General features: G+C 39.8%; 1 protein-coding gene across 2 annotated transcripts in view; it reads left to right on the top strand.

The window, feature by feature from the left end:
* LOC134859030 (cGMP-dependent protein kinase 1) overlaps positions 1-15,274 on the top strand; it is a 74,695-nt gene that overhangs the window by 30,678 nt on the left and 28,743 nt on the right. The gene's annotated exons all lie outside the window — the stretch shown is intronic.

Below are 15,274 nucleotides of genomic sequence, written 5' to 3'. Positions count from 1 at the left end.
ACAAACACACATATTCAGAGCAAATGTTCCAATGCACATTAAAGAATAAGCCTTCGGCAGTTCTCACGGTCTGCAGGTAGAGGGAAAACAAGCACGGAAATGAAATGGTTGTATTAAATTGACTGGAAACTAGAATATCACAAAATTGTTAAAAATGAGTTTGTTTTCTATATATTTTGAACGATCAGAGACATTTGTGGATTATAGTATTATCGTTGACATCCTGGAGGTAATTACTAATTGTTTAAGTTGTGTTTTTCTAATTATAACTGGAGTGTTTAACTTTTGTCCCCCCCTATGGCAGTGAGATTACCATATGTCAGAGAAGGAACGAGCAGAAGCCAAGAGTATGGCGGGAAATACTAAAATGGGGTCTAGATAAAAAAGAAACTTGGTGTTCAGAGGAAGGATTAGAGCAAAAAACTTTGCAAAGCAACAATTTAAGAGTTTGATCCTGGGGGCAAACTGGGCCCATTTAAATGTAAAAGTAGTCCTGCTCGCAAAGTCCTGCTATCAAGCTTGAAGCGTCCTATAATGGAACATGTAAAGACAATACAAATGTGAACGTTCACTTCATTATACCAGCGATTACTGTTGTCCTTTCCTATATGATCCGCAGTTATTCCTAAAGAATATGATACGCCTCAGTTGGGATGCAGTAAGAGAAAATATGAAATTGAGTTACCAAGTGTGCAAAGAAGTCAATACAAAGAGTTAAATGACTGAATCCTCCAGCTTCTGCCACTCCGAGGGGCATTAGTAAAAATTCAAACTTGACAAAATGAAAACATATTGATATAAGGAGTGAAGTCAAACAAAGTCTGCCGTTTAAAAAGAGCAAATTTACATTTCGGTTCAACCATCTCGCAATATATCTTTGCATTTCTAATGCCAACCAATCCATATACATAATAAAACAGCATATCCTAATAATCTCAAGTTGACATTTCATTTCTCGATGAATCCCATTATTTGACATTTATACACTCTTTCCCCCAGCTAATGTGGATTTAAGATAAAAAGGAAAATTATCATAGTTGGCAGCCGTCCAAGCCCGGAGTCTGTTCTGAAGATTTACTGCTCTTCATCTTCATGAGCGTGTACGTTAAGACTTTACAACATGTGCGATTGACTATATATAGAGCTCTAAAATACATTCTGCAAGAAGTGTAAGGCCTGTGTACTTGTCCTGTAGTCTATTGTTTCCCTAGACATCGGGGTGAATTCAGTCTTCTGAGGTTGAGCGACTGAGCGCTTCTGAAAGCGCCTCAAACCCTTGCAGACATGTATAATTATATACTTCATGATTAACATGCACTAGCTTGCATTCAGGTGCAGTATTAGAGGTGAAACTGCCTTTCACCCCAGCATACTTCATAGATAAAACATGACAGCTAGCACAAGGCCAATGCGTGGGCATCAGTAATCACACACACACACACACCAAAAAAAAAGCGCTTTATACCGTGGTATCACAGAGACAAAAATGAAGCCAGAGCAGCAGCATTGTTCTGGAGACTTCTAAGAATGGCCATTGTGACAGTGATAGCTCAGCTGTTTAAAAACCCTTCCTTCCGCTCGGCAGTGCACTAAACACTTGTCTTTCTAATCAATCTGAGGCAGGGATATGTGCATGAAGGTGTGTGTAAATGTGCAAGTGTGTGTAGTAGACAACATCTGGTAAGTCTCAGGATTCACCCTGTCTACGAGGAATGAATCTTGTTTTGGCAGAGCAAGAGGAGTTACTGGATTCCTTGGAGAACCAGGCACCAAGTTAAACATTGTGACTGCAGGAGAATAGAAGCTTTTGCTAGAGACTGTTGTGTTTACATAATACAACATGTAAATTGTAAGACTGTCAGTGTGCCCTCTGAGTGTCTTACTCTTGAACTCTCATCACAAAGAAATGCAGACAAAGAAACAGATTATTTTTGCACTTGATAATACATTACATAACGCTAACAAGAAATCCTGCATTTCTCCCACAACATCTGCAACTGGTTCTTGGCTTCCTCTCACTCTTGGAGACAACTCTAATGTTGGAACGGGTGCAGAATACCAACCACAGGAGAATAACTAAACAGCATTTTATACAATTATTTATTTTCAGTGTGTGTGAAAGGAAGTGGGAGCAGAATGTAAAAGCACACTCCCGATAAAAGGCATGATTTGTGTTTGTTGAACAGTGAGCACTTTGTCCTTCAAATATGTCAAGAACCTATACATTCAACTGAGTATTCAAACAATAACATGATTCAATCTTAGGCCGAGCAACTGTTAGTAGCTAGCTGAGTATAGGGTACTCTCTTTCATCAGCGAGCTTCTAACAGAGGAACCATAAATGTTGCCTCTCTGGAGGTGTTTGGCACAGCAGGGCGCTGTCACAGACAGCCTGTGGGTAATCTTCAATCTGGCTACCTGCATCTACCACTAGCCAGCAACATTATTCAGTGTTGTTCATAGATACAGATAAAACAGACAATCAGACAGAACAGGAAGTGTGTCAGAAACCTAACATATATATCATAAACTGGTATTTTGCTTCCTCATTTATATACTATTTTCATTCAATCATAAAGGTTGAAAAGCTGGGGAATATTCCTTAAAATGTTATACCTATAACAACAGGGCTGGCATTCTATATTTATATATTTTCCTTTTACATATTTATAAGCATTGTTGAAAGGCACCCGAGATCTAAGAGTTCTTTAACAAAACAAACAACTTAAAACTGTATGATCTAGTCCAGTTCTACTTGAGAGAAAAGCCCCATTTGCTGAAGAGGGTTCACATTGAGCTGTTGAGTAAATAGGTGAAAGGATGTGCGTTTAGATTATTAGCAGTATGTAATATATACCAAGGAGGTTTAAAACAACTGCAGCTTTTAAGAGAAGCAACATGTTATACTCTTGGTGTAAAAAAGGGTGGTTGCGTGTCTGCCCGAGCACCATCATTAGGCAGGGCCAGGCCGTGAAGAGTTGGAGATAAGGGCTCTTAGAATCAGGACAGCTATGTGAGTGCACCCTTAACAAGAAACATGGAGCCACCATCTACTGCTGTTGTGTCTATTCCAATCGTATCACCATTAGAGGTGCAACAAGAACAGGTAAATTGAGAGGAGTACGTAAATGCAAATGTATGAAAAGATAAACATGCAAATGTAAAACTGAGAGAAACAGCAAAGTGTTCTTCTTGGTGTAACGCATCAGAATTCAAACGAGCAATTAAACACCGAAAAACCAAGATAACAAATATATCTGAAATTGCACTGTAGAAAGCAAAAGCAATTAGTGATGGCTGCTAGAAAAACAAAGCTCATAAATTGGGATCTCATTTGCTGTGAGTGACATGTCCGTAATGATGTCCAGATATTTTGGTTGCAAAAGTTGAGGCTCAGTCGCTCTCTTCCCATCCCCTCCTGCTGCTTCGTGCATAACCGGGAGAACCATACTGTGGTAGGATGAAGACTCTCATTGGATGAGAGAATAAAAAGCAGAAACGAGGACAGAGGGAAAAAGACAGAAAGAATGGCGTTGGAAGATAGAATTCCATCGGGACGGTGCGGGGGGAAACTTCTCTGTTTCCAAGGCTGCCATGGTAACACCGTTGCCAGAGTGCAGAAAGAGATTGTAAAATGGTGATGGTGGCAGGGAAGCCCCCTCCCAGCTCTTTGGAGTTAAGGTTGTTACTGCCTGTATGTTGCCTGCTGTCTATGTGAGTTGTTTTATTTAGAAGAAGGTATGAGTTAATTTGTCTGTGTGTTAAAGGTGGACCCTGTGTGTGTGCGTGTGTGTGTGTGTGTGTGTGTGTGTGTGTGTGTGTGTGTGTGTGTGGTATGTGCGCGGCTGGACTATGGGCCCCTGCTGCTGCTGCTTTTTTCCTTATTCTCAGCTGAAGCGCAGGTGTAAGCCCGGAGCTAGACGCTCTGCTGGGATTCTACACAGCATGAAAGGTTAAGACACCCGGAGCGAGAGGCAACCTCAGACAGAAGCGATATACAAGTCAGTGCGTCAGTCACATAACAGCCCTGCAGGTGCAGCTTTAAACTGCGTTTCCTGTTTAGGCTAATAGTCTCAAATGACAATATGAAACGTCTCATAGCATGAACACGCCATTTGCTCTGGGGGAATGTCGGGGTAACTGAGGACGGCTCACTGCGCTGGAGGATTATTTGCTTTTCTTTCTCCCTGTTTTACACACTGTTACTTCCTGGTGTTATACTCCATTTACACCTAATGTGTTTGAGGCAGATTAAATAGCGAACGTAAATAGAAAAAAGGATTAAAGAAAAATGTGCTTACTCGAACCACCTTTGAGACGCATTCTAGCCCAGATGTTGAAAAGGTGTAAATGCATGTCCGTCCAAATGTAACTATGTCAACTCAAAATAAGCGTAGTCCCCTGTCGTTGCATGAACCAAAACGAGTCAGACAGAACGAAATAACTTTTCTATGTGTGTGTCAGATAAAATTTGGCTTAGGTCAGCTAGCAGTTATAGCTTAACTACTCATCCTCTAAAATAAAGTTGGCCTACCCCGGATTTGCTACAGATTTGTGGGAAGAATGTATTTCAATTAATTTGCTATCTGTCTAACCGAGGCAAATATAAGTGTAAATGGAAGTGCCTAAAATCACACATGGATCTGGTCTGGCTTCAAGACACTTGAAAGGACAAGTGCAAATGGGGTCTCAGACACTGACAGTGATCTCTGGAAGATGCTGCCTGCCAAACTAATCCTCCACGAACATGACAAGCAAGCACGTCTGACTCATACCTGTACCTGTTATGTACCATGGTTTTATTTATCTTATGATCATGATGATATACTGTATCTATGGAAAAGGAAATCTGTGAGTGGGCTGTTTCTCATAGGGTGTAGAAAATATAGCCTTGAGAATCAAAGTCAATCCTTGTGAAGCAGGATGTTTTGTGGAATTGAGTTTGACTTTTCCCAGTGCAAAGATCCGATAGGTGTTGTCTGGTAGTCTAGGATGCCAACCATGTTGTTGTGCCCCAAATGCTAGACTCACTAATATTGAGCAAATCTGAGAGGGAAGGTGCGACTGACCTTTCTTGCAAGATGAATGTTGTTTCTTACTTGGATGGGGAGAAAAATACTAAACAAAATCAGCAGAACAGGCTGTATGTCTGGCAGTGAGTGCACAGGCAGGGTCAGCAGGCGTAAGTGCAGTGCTTGTTAGAGATAGAGGTCATTTTGAATTTGTTGAATGCTAAAATTAGTCGACTAATTCTAGACACCTTTGCTTGCAATATAGCCCACAATATAATATTTTCTGTCACTCTTGCTTTAGTCAGTTTCATCAAGCAACTGTTGTCTGCAGTAATGGTCAGAGGCAGTGAAGAGGCACTGATGTTTGATACCCTAGAAATACAATTAGAGTTACTTTCTGAGAGGCAATGCAATTTCTATTTGCTGACCTCCATCCTCCCAGAACCAAGCTTAATTTCATGCCCCAAGAGAAGAGGATGATAGTGAATAAGCTTTGTGATATTCATTTTCATTCATATTACCATCATCTGCTCACTTTAATTTGAACACAGAGGCCATTTGACTTTTTTGACAAACTGTCAAAATGTACAAGGACTGTGCTGCCCCTATAGGCACAAACACACAGAGAGCTAGCGGAACACAGAAGCCACAGGTGAAGACAAAAAGAGCAAAGCTTTTTGCCAAATGTTGCATATCCTTGCCCTAAATAATAATAATAAGGTACATTTGTTATGCTGAAGTTGCTAGAGGATGATGTTATACAAGAGCAGATTTTACAGGGAGAATAAATAAATAAATATGTTGTCACTCAGATGATTAAACACTTCACGTTCAACAAAAATGACTTTGAGGATGAAAACCTAGATCAGATGGCATAAGACAAATAAACAAAGTGGCACATGGGAAATCAATGTATGAAAAGGCAGTTGGGTTGCAGGGAGATATCACCAATTAAAAACCAGCAAATGGTAGTAATAAAGTACAAATACTGGTCCAAAAAGGGCATTCAGAGGGTAGATAAGAGAAGCCTGACAATATGTTTGACAACTCTCTGTCTGCTTTGAGTATTGGTTGCTACTAGCAACAGACTGTTATACTGAACTAACTGCTGGAGGCAGCCACACTTTGTTGACCAGTAAGTTGGACGTGGTGTGCGCATCATTAGGACAGATGTTAAAAGGTGCTCTTGAAGTTATAAATACTGTGCAAATATAAAGATGTTATAATATTCAAAACATTTCAGAATAGTTTCTTCCACTCCAGTTGTCTGAACAGAGGACGACATTTGTTATCCCTCAGCCGCTCATGGGTTTGATTAATGTTTGCATGATTATATGTATTTTTCCTCTAGACTGCATCATGTTCCATAGAAACGGAGCTGACTGTAGGACACCTGCAGCGTAAAGAGGGCTCTTGTCGGAATAATTAACATCTGAAAAAAAACAAATGAAGAGTGGCACATACAGAAAATATGCAGACCCATGCTGGCATGAAGTCTCTCACACACACACACACACACACACACACACACACACACACACACACACACACACACACACACACACACACACACACACACACACACACACACACACACACACACACACACACACACACAACGAATCTGGCAAAGCAGTGGGGAATTATTATTATTTGCTCTGTATTTTTGAGTGCAGAGATTTGATGTGTTTGTTTCAACAGGTTGTAAAACATCAGCTTTGGCTGACAGAAAGCCATAAAGATGCAACCAATGCTGGCAGAAAAAGAAATAGATTTTTTAAAGTTTAATGTCATTTTAGTGTAGAAACTATTTTCAGGAAGACAAACAGTTGAGGTATCACATGAATAAATCTGGCTGATATTTTGTGTTCACATTGAATCGGGAATCAATAATTTGACAGATTTCAGTACTCAGTTTAACTCGTCCACAGAAACAGCTATACAGGGAAATGTGTCTACCTGGGCCAGGGACTAAAAATAACCTACTTTCTGATGAATAGCAAACACTCTTCATTTCCTTCATTTGATTTTCTACAGCCAGGCAGACCCAAAGTTATCAGGTTATTTAACCTGATTTCCTCCGAGGGAAATACTTTCTGGTTGATTGTGTTTATCGATGAGGACAACATACAATTAGGATGTATCTCACAAACCAATGAGAAAGCTATTTGTTCTTTCTAATTTACATGCTGCAGTGGCTATGTTCCCTTAAATAGGAGCAGTTTTCCTTGCCATTGACATCATTAGCTCAGATAGCAGTACTTCAACCGTGATGCTATACAATTGAATTGCTGTTCAAAAGAAGAGATAACTTCCTTCTAATGATTAATGTTTGAAGCCTGTTGAAAACTCTGATCATTAGAGACTATTAAAAAGGACAACAACTTATCAGAAGTTCTTTTCTTTGATCAAATATACTGCTACCGCTCCTTTTCATTTCTCTTCTCACACATTCAATAACTCCTCCACAATGACAAATGTCACTTTTTTCCTTGACCCCCTCCTCCTTTCACGCTTTCTGTCGCTAAACTTGTGATAGAAATGAAAATGTGAAAGTACATGGTATTACACCATTGAGCTATCACCGTTTTGGCATTGTACTGTCGTCTCGTTTATCCTCATAATTAAAATACTAAAGTGTTCGCCAGTTTCTCCCATCCATTAGAGGTCTAAGATCTTTTTACTCTGCACCCCCTGTCAGTGATGTGTGTCAGTACTACTCAAGTCCATTAATCATGAGTCATTACATTGGATTGCACTCATCTCTTGTAAAATATAAAACCAATGCTGAGCAGTACTTGACAAATCTCTTTACATCATTATTAAAAAGTGTGTGTTCACTGCAGTGTTGAGCAAATACTTCCGGGTTACATATTTCTTCTTCTCTGTTGACCTTAAGTACATTTTCCCTCTGCTTAAAACCTGAACAGTGATTTTCAATTGACAACACTGTTTTTATTTTAAATAGCATAATAGCAAATTATGTTTTTTGTAGGGACAATGGTACCCATCGTTACTGAATGTCAGTATAGACAGCTCATCTCGCCACTCAGTGTATGACTTTAGTAGATGCTATTGGACGTAAAAGGAGGTCAACTGAATGTGTTTTTTGAATGATATTGTTTTTTGTATCCATTAGATTACTGTCAAAGACAATTTTACATGATTTGTTTTAGATGAAGAACATTAGCATATCTGCAATCTTTAGAGACAAATGGAGAGCTTATTTAAATGGACTACAACTACAATCTACTAAATGTGTATGTTTATGATGAACTTCCAAACGATATTGGCTATAATTGATGAATACATGTTGGAAGGGAGGTTTGTTAATGCTACAGAGATGAGTGGGAAATGCTTTTGTCCTCTCTAGGACAGATAAAAGCTAAAAGCATGCTTTTAGGAACACTTCCATTCAATCAGCCTCTGACAGGTGGCTTCCGACACAAATGTAGGGAGAGTATCCCGTCTGTGCTCAGTGTCAGATTCATACATTTAAATATGACTCCCCCCCCCCGTCTTATCCATATCCAAATGTGGACATTGTTGGACATAGATGGATTTGTAATGAAACTCTTTTTATTTTACCACAGCTGAAATAGAATATTACCCAATATACCAGCGTTTAGGCCTTTTATTCTCTCAAACAAAAGCTGGGTTTCCCTCTGAGCTCTGGAGCGTGGGTGGAGGGCTGGTGGCATGACGTTCAGCTCAATATTTTTCAAGCAGCTGCTGCTCCAAGTTTACAGACTCCACTGACTCCCACATGATGGGGTGAACAGTGGTGGAACGGGCAGCACAGGACTCAATCTGAATATGCCAGAAAGCTTTCTATGTTAGGACTCACTGAGATGCGGATTCTGTCAAAACAGCACACGCTCCCATCATAACAAAATACAAGCATTGGTGGGGATATCAACAAATCATGTTAATCAAATGTTCTTAGGCGTGGGAATTTAAAATACTTTAAATAAGTGTGTATTTACTACACAGGCTTATGTTCTTTAAAGATGCAGCTAGTATCTTTTAATAAATCACTATGCCTCCCCCAAGTGCACCTTATGGCATTCACACTGAATGAAAACAACCAATCACAAACGGGGAGTCTCTAGCGCAATCACTGCTCTTGAACTCCAAACTGTCGAACACCAGGCAGCTCTGTTTGAATATGAATCGAGTTCTGTTCAGCTGAAAATAAGATAAGACTGGGAACTTTGTGCCGTGTTGAAAACAGTCAAGCCAAAATCAAAGCACCGTACACCAACTTTGTTATTTTACAGCTAAGTAATTCATCAATTGATATGTGAACAAAAACTGGGCTGGATAAAGGCAATGCAGTAACAGAATCTGGATGCGTATTTGATCGGCACCGTCTAAGTTGATAGTTTGATCGAGTTCACAAGCACTGCTTTAAACACTTCTTCGCTCTGAGAGGTGGTTTTCCTTCGGGGTTGCCGGAAAATAGCAATTAACATTAGGAGCACAGATTATCTGTCTCGTACACTACTCAAGGGATGTAGTGCCAGTCTCGGGAAATATGACACAAGACTATTCGTCAATAAGGTAACCAAGTGTAGCTTTAAGCCTCAAATATATTAGCAATAATTAGATCCATAATTATGAGGAGAATTCCTTTTTCCTCTAGGGTCTGTGACACTGGCGTAAATGACCTGTCCTGCTTTCTCACGCTCTAAAGAGCTCATCCAGATGTAATCAGGCTGATTGTAATAATGACTGAAGGGGAAAGAAAATGACACTCTTTCATCCCCGCAGCCCTAGCAGCATCGCTCTCTTAGTGCTTTCCAAAATGAGACTTGAGTGAGGCCTCAAAGGAGTATAATTTACGTGACTATGTGTCAGAGTCAGACATAAAAATATGGTTAAAAAGGGAGTTTAGGAGAAAACATTTTAATGACAGAAATTAAGACATTTTAGGATGAGGCCAACAAAAATTGACAGAGAGAAATGTTGGAGATTGACGAGGAAACCCATTCAAATGCCCTTAATTTAACATAAAATATTATTCAGGGTGAGAATTCTTATGCTGGGTGCCTCCACTAATTTGTTGAGAGACAACACACCTTTTTCTCGGCGCTGTGTAACCCCAGGTTAATCATCTACAAGTGTGAAAATGAATGATAATTCACAGTTGAGCACGTTTTAATAACCAACATTGCAGCACAGACATACGTTGATTATTATTTCCTAGGTTTCATTTTTCTTTGCTTTGTGACAATGATTTAATTTGATGTTGTGAAAGTGGGAGAGGATGATGAACAGAAATCACAACTTTGCTGTGAATGATAAACAGTTTTTTGTCACAATATTGTAATGATATTGTGAAGCTATAAATAAATGCTTCTTTAGATGGATGAACATGGTGAGAAGGGGAGCCTATTTTAGGACATATTTCCTGTCAAATGATCAGTGATGTACGTTGGGCTTTACACCGTGTTAATACTATGTAACTGGCTAAATGTTTTCTTTACCAAAAGATTGTACTTATTTCCTAGCACGCTTCACTGCCGGAGACTCTAGTCTAATCTTTTTTTAAGTACCACTTTCATGTTGCCCCCGAGTGCTTTTGGAAGGAATGGTGGATGATCTGCTGAGCAAATGGCAGAAGCTTCATACTTCGGCTGAATCATCGTGGGCCAGACGTGGACTGTTTTGAGTCATTTCAAACCCCATTAAAATGTATGGCACTCACAACAAAAATCAAGACTACTGTCACAGAAAAGCACAAAGTTTGGAGGGTTTCAAAACACCCACGCTCTCCGCATGTACACTGTCATGACAAGAATACAGAGAGGAAATGTTACGGAGATCATCCTATATTTATATCATGTAATGAACCAAAATGTGATTATAAGAACACACAAACACTCTGCATTTGCATAATTCCCTAGGCGGAAATTCAGTAACAATAAATTGTGACTGAGCAATATGAATGAGTGATGCCTTGTAATATTTATCCTGTGGCGACATCCATATTTATATTATCTCCCAGACTCAAATAGCTGTATTATATACATGTGCTAGTTGTCCAGCCATGGTAGTAAGTACAGGGAACAACATTGATCTTTTGTTGCAAATAATTGTGAAAATTTGAAGCGTGAGGGATTACATTCACTACAAGGAGAGGGGAGAAAAGGAGGAGCAGGGATACATGATAATGATAACTTGCTTGGCTGTGGGCAGCGAGGCTATTCATAGCCGTCCTTTACTCTAAGGTGGGATTACATTCAATTGAGAGGAGCTTCCAGGGGCTGATAGAGAACAGGTGTTAAACAATAGTCAGCAGGGTGTGTATTGAGATGAAAGCGATTTTTTTAATTTATGCCAATTACACACTCTATAAGCACACACAGACACCAGTCATTGCTTAAAAGAACTATCATAATGTCATGTTTGAGATGTAATGTCAATAAAGTGGAACACACACCTGCTTCATAATACACCCATCAAAACACCTGCCCTGATTGCTTTCTCTGGAAGCCCACACACACACACACACACACCAGTGCATCACGAGAGGATGCAAGTCAAGAGGCCACTTCACATCAATGGGACTACATTTTCCACAAAAGGAGCAATCTTATCACATTTGCTCACTGAATCATCCTGGCTACTGTATCAAAACTCCTCTGTCTGCATAAAGACATGTGTGCTACAAGTGTCGATTGACGCACATCAAATGTGTCATCACTGCCGATGTGTGGTGCTCTGAAGATACTTTTTGCAAAGAGAAAGCATGCATATGTCTAAATCTTTTCACAACCTTACATCTACTGCAAGATTAAAACCAAAGCGATTGAAATTGGGAAATACTTATGATCATGTTCTATGACTGATAAGAAGTGCATTACAAGAAGTTACAATACAATGCAATACAGACAAATAGGCCTCCATTTTTTTTGTGTGGAAGCCAATTTCCCACCTTCACACTTATTATCAGGCCTCTGATGGATTAGATTAGATTAGATTCAACTTTATTGTCATTGCACAGAGTACAAGTACTAGGACAACGAAATGTGGTCTCTGCATTTGACCCATCCTAGTGTTAGGAGCAGTGGGCTGCCATTATGTACGGCGCCCGGGGAGCAGTGTAGGTAACCAGTGTCTTGCTCAGGGACACCACGGTGGCACTTGGTCTTTCGGGGACTTGAACTGGTGACCTTCCAGTTCCCAGGCCAAGCCCCTATGGACTTCGCCACCACCGCCCTCAATGGATTGTGTAAATTTGACCAGGCTTTACCTGTTTGCATGCTAACCTTTTGCTTAGTATAAGCAGTCAATACTTGTTGCAAAAATGTACAGTCAGCTGGTTAGGCCCAAATGATAATTTCACTGGAAAAACACACTGCCCAATCAGTTGTGAACTTTCAAAGATATCCTTCCATCTTTCTAGCACTGCCTTGGGTATTATCTGCATGCAAAAGGTTGTGGAGCTAATGGTTGGCAACCCACGAGCATTAAGACATTCATCTGCGCCCTCACTACAGGATAACTAGCTCCCCGGGTCTCACCGCAATTTAGTCAAGCCTCCGAATAATACATTTACCTACTGCGGTGAGCTGCAGGCTCCCTCCATATCTTATTTCCCAGTGCCCCACACTCCCACACGCTAAAACAGTCCATTGCACTCTACATGGCGGGAGAATACGTCTAACCTCCCACTCTTCTTGCTTTGGAGTCATATTAGAAGGCTAGTTAAGTTGGGGGTAATTTGTCCACATCAAACCTAAATTTATGATCTGTTTCATTGGAGAACATTTAACGGTATAATATCCAGATATAGTTTAATGTAAAAACAATACAGCCTTTGGACGGCTTGCGAGGAAAGGTGTATTGACTCTGGTAGCAGTGTTTCACAATGTATATTTTTGCAGTGTTAGTTAGTGTGTTACGATTGCTTACTGTTATATTTGTGCGTATGTATCAGTGAGTGAACTTGTGTTTTCAAATATATCAATTTTTAAATCTGACACTAAAATAAAAGGGAAGTTGTTTGAAGAAATACAGAGTCTGTATTTGAGTTAACTAGTGGAAGGTTAAAAAAGACACACACCTGGCAGAACCTGTAGAGAAAAAGATTGTCAACAGTGAGGGTGACAATGTAAGAAATTATTAGATATAGACTGTAACAATGTGCCAATTAACACAAGTTAGTGCAATACCTCAAGAAGATATAGTCAAGGTGTTGAAAGTTAGAAACAATATCTATATTTGTATAAAACAAAGTCTTTTAGTTTACCATCTACTTGTATGTGTATATCTGTCTGTCTCTGATATCTGTGCGTGCTTGGACAGGATGTATCTGTGTATACATACATCAGTGTCTGTATACATTTTTATGACATACTGTGTGTTTCGGGTTCCTGTGTCACTAACTAAGAAAAGTGTCAGGCTTGGAAATGAGGGCATTTCTCCTGAGGTTTGGCCCTATTTTAAAGTGCTGCAAAACTCTTGGACTGTAGAGAGACAAGTGTGGTGTTTGTGAGAATGTGATTAGTGTGTGTGTGTGTGTGTGTGTGTGTGTGTGTGTGTGTGTGTGTGTGTGTGTGTGTGTGTGTGTACTACCACTGTATGTTCATAGAGCCAAAAGACATTCTAAAAACAGGACTCAAACCCCCGATCTGAAAGGTCAAACGGATATGCCTTCAACTTTCATTCTCTTTAACATCCAGCAGAGGGTGACTCCACTGGTTGCAAAAACCAGTCCAATTTTATAGAAGTCTAGAAAACAATCTCACTTCTGACCTGATTTTTCACATCAGTAAACATTTAGCAGACACGTGTTGGTCTCAATTGCTAGTTGGCTCAGTTGGTCTGTGTCAGTCAGTGGGGATCGCATTTATGAAGTGTCGTAGAATCGGATATACACTATTTGGGAATTCCCAATCAAAGTGCAGGCCCAGATCAAAGTAAAACAAATGGTATTATGATAAATACATACCATTTTGTTATCTTTAAAACTCTGGAGAAGTGTCACACTGGGACAAATCTCACAGACAAAATACAAAGTAGACTGACTCTTCTCTGATGAATTTTCTTCTAATATTACTACATGTCCCTGTGGCCGCAAAGCTCCTGGGAGCTCTCCAGATTTGTTTTGGGGTCAGACTGGAGAATCTCTTTTCATTACATCCCACAGTCTATTGTATGAAGTCCAAATGAAAGCATTTCTTGCAAAAGATAATGAACTGGGATACCTCAAAGCTATTTTAAAAAGTAATACATTAAACTGGCCTTGGCATAAAAGAAGCACTGAATATGTGTTATAAAGTTGCCCCTATGACCCGGTTTCTTCTAGAAAATGTGGCTGAATGTACAAATGTAATGACAACTAGGTGTGGGTTAGAGGTTCACTACTCTGATGAAAACCAGCATTGCCTGGAAAAAAAGTCAGCTCTTCTTACATCAGAGATATGTCACGGTGAAATATATTCTGATCAAAAGTGACTACAGAGAAAGAGCGGTTGAGGCTCAAAACCCTGAAAAAAAGGCAAGAGAAAGGAATTTCAAAAAAGACCCAGGCCTCCATCAATCACCAGTCTGGTGTAGAAATGGAAGAAAATGGATGAGATTTAGCTCCATTTCTGATCTTTGAAGGACTGGTTATTCAGTAAGGATTGCAGCAAGAGAACTGGACATAATCAAGGAGGTGTCAAAAAAGAAGCAATGCATTCTGGGCATTTCTTGCACTGTGGCCAAAAACACCACATGCTATATTTTAAAAACGGGGGGAAAAAACTATATAACCTCTATTTGATACAAGTAAAGAGAGCATTATTATTTGGAGCTGGCGCCACTGGGCCAGCACAGATTGCAATCATTGGTGGGACATCTATTTCCGCATTCTTTGGGGATATTCTACAGAAGAAAAGCAAGGTTGGTTGTGATTTAAAACGTGTTATTAAGAATTGACGCACATCACAGCAATCAGGAAATGAAGAGGTTAAACTAATAAAAAGACTAAAGCATATACTCATTTCAGACTCCCGACCTTAAACCAATTAAAACACTGCAGCGTAACTTGAAGCAAGCCATCCATGCAAAGTATTAGAAGAACACCAATTAACTTCAACTTCTGAAACACAACTAATTGTCCAGAATGCCTCCTGTTTGCTTTCCCGGCCTAATCATCAGTTAGAGGAAAACTTTTGGATGCCAGGTCTAGCCAACAAAGATACCTTAACATTAGAAAAGGTTCACTGATTTCTCCTCTCTGCTCTCTAAAGATATCAGTATGACTTTAT

This window comes from Eleginops maclovinus, chromosome 22 (assembly GCF_036324505.1).
Source record: "Eleginops maclovinus isolate JMC-PN-2008 ecotype Puerto Natales chromosome 22, JC_Emac_rtc_rv5, whole genome shotgun sequence".
Taxonomy (NCBI): Eukaryota; Metazoa; Chordata; class Actinopteri; order Perciformes; family Eleginopidae; genus Eleginops; species Eleginops maclovinus.
This window is presented reverse-complemented; position numbering and strand designations above follow the sequence as displayed.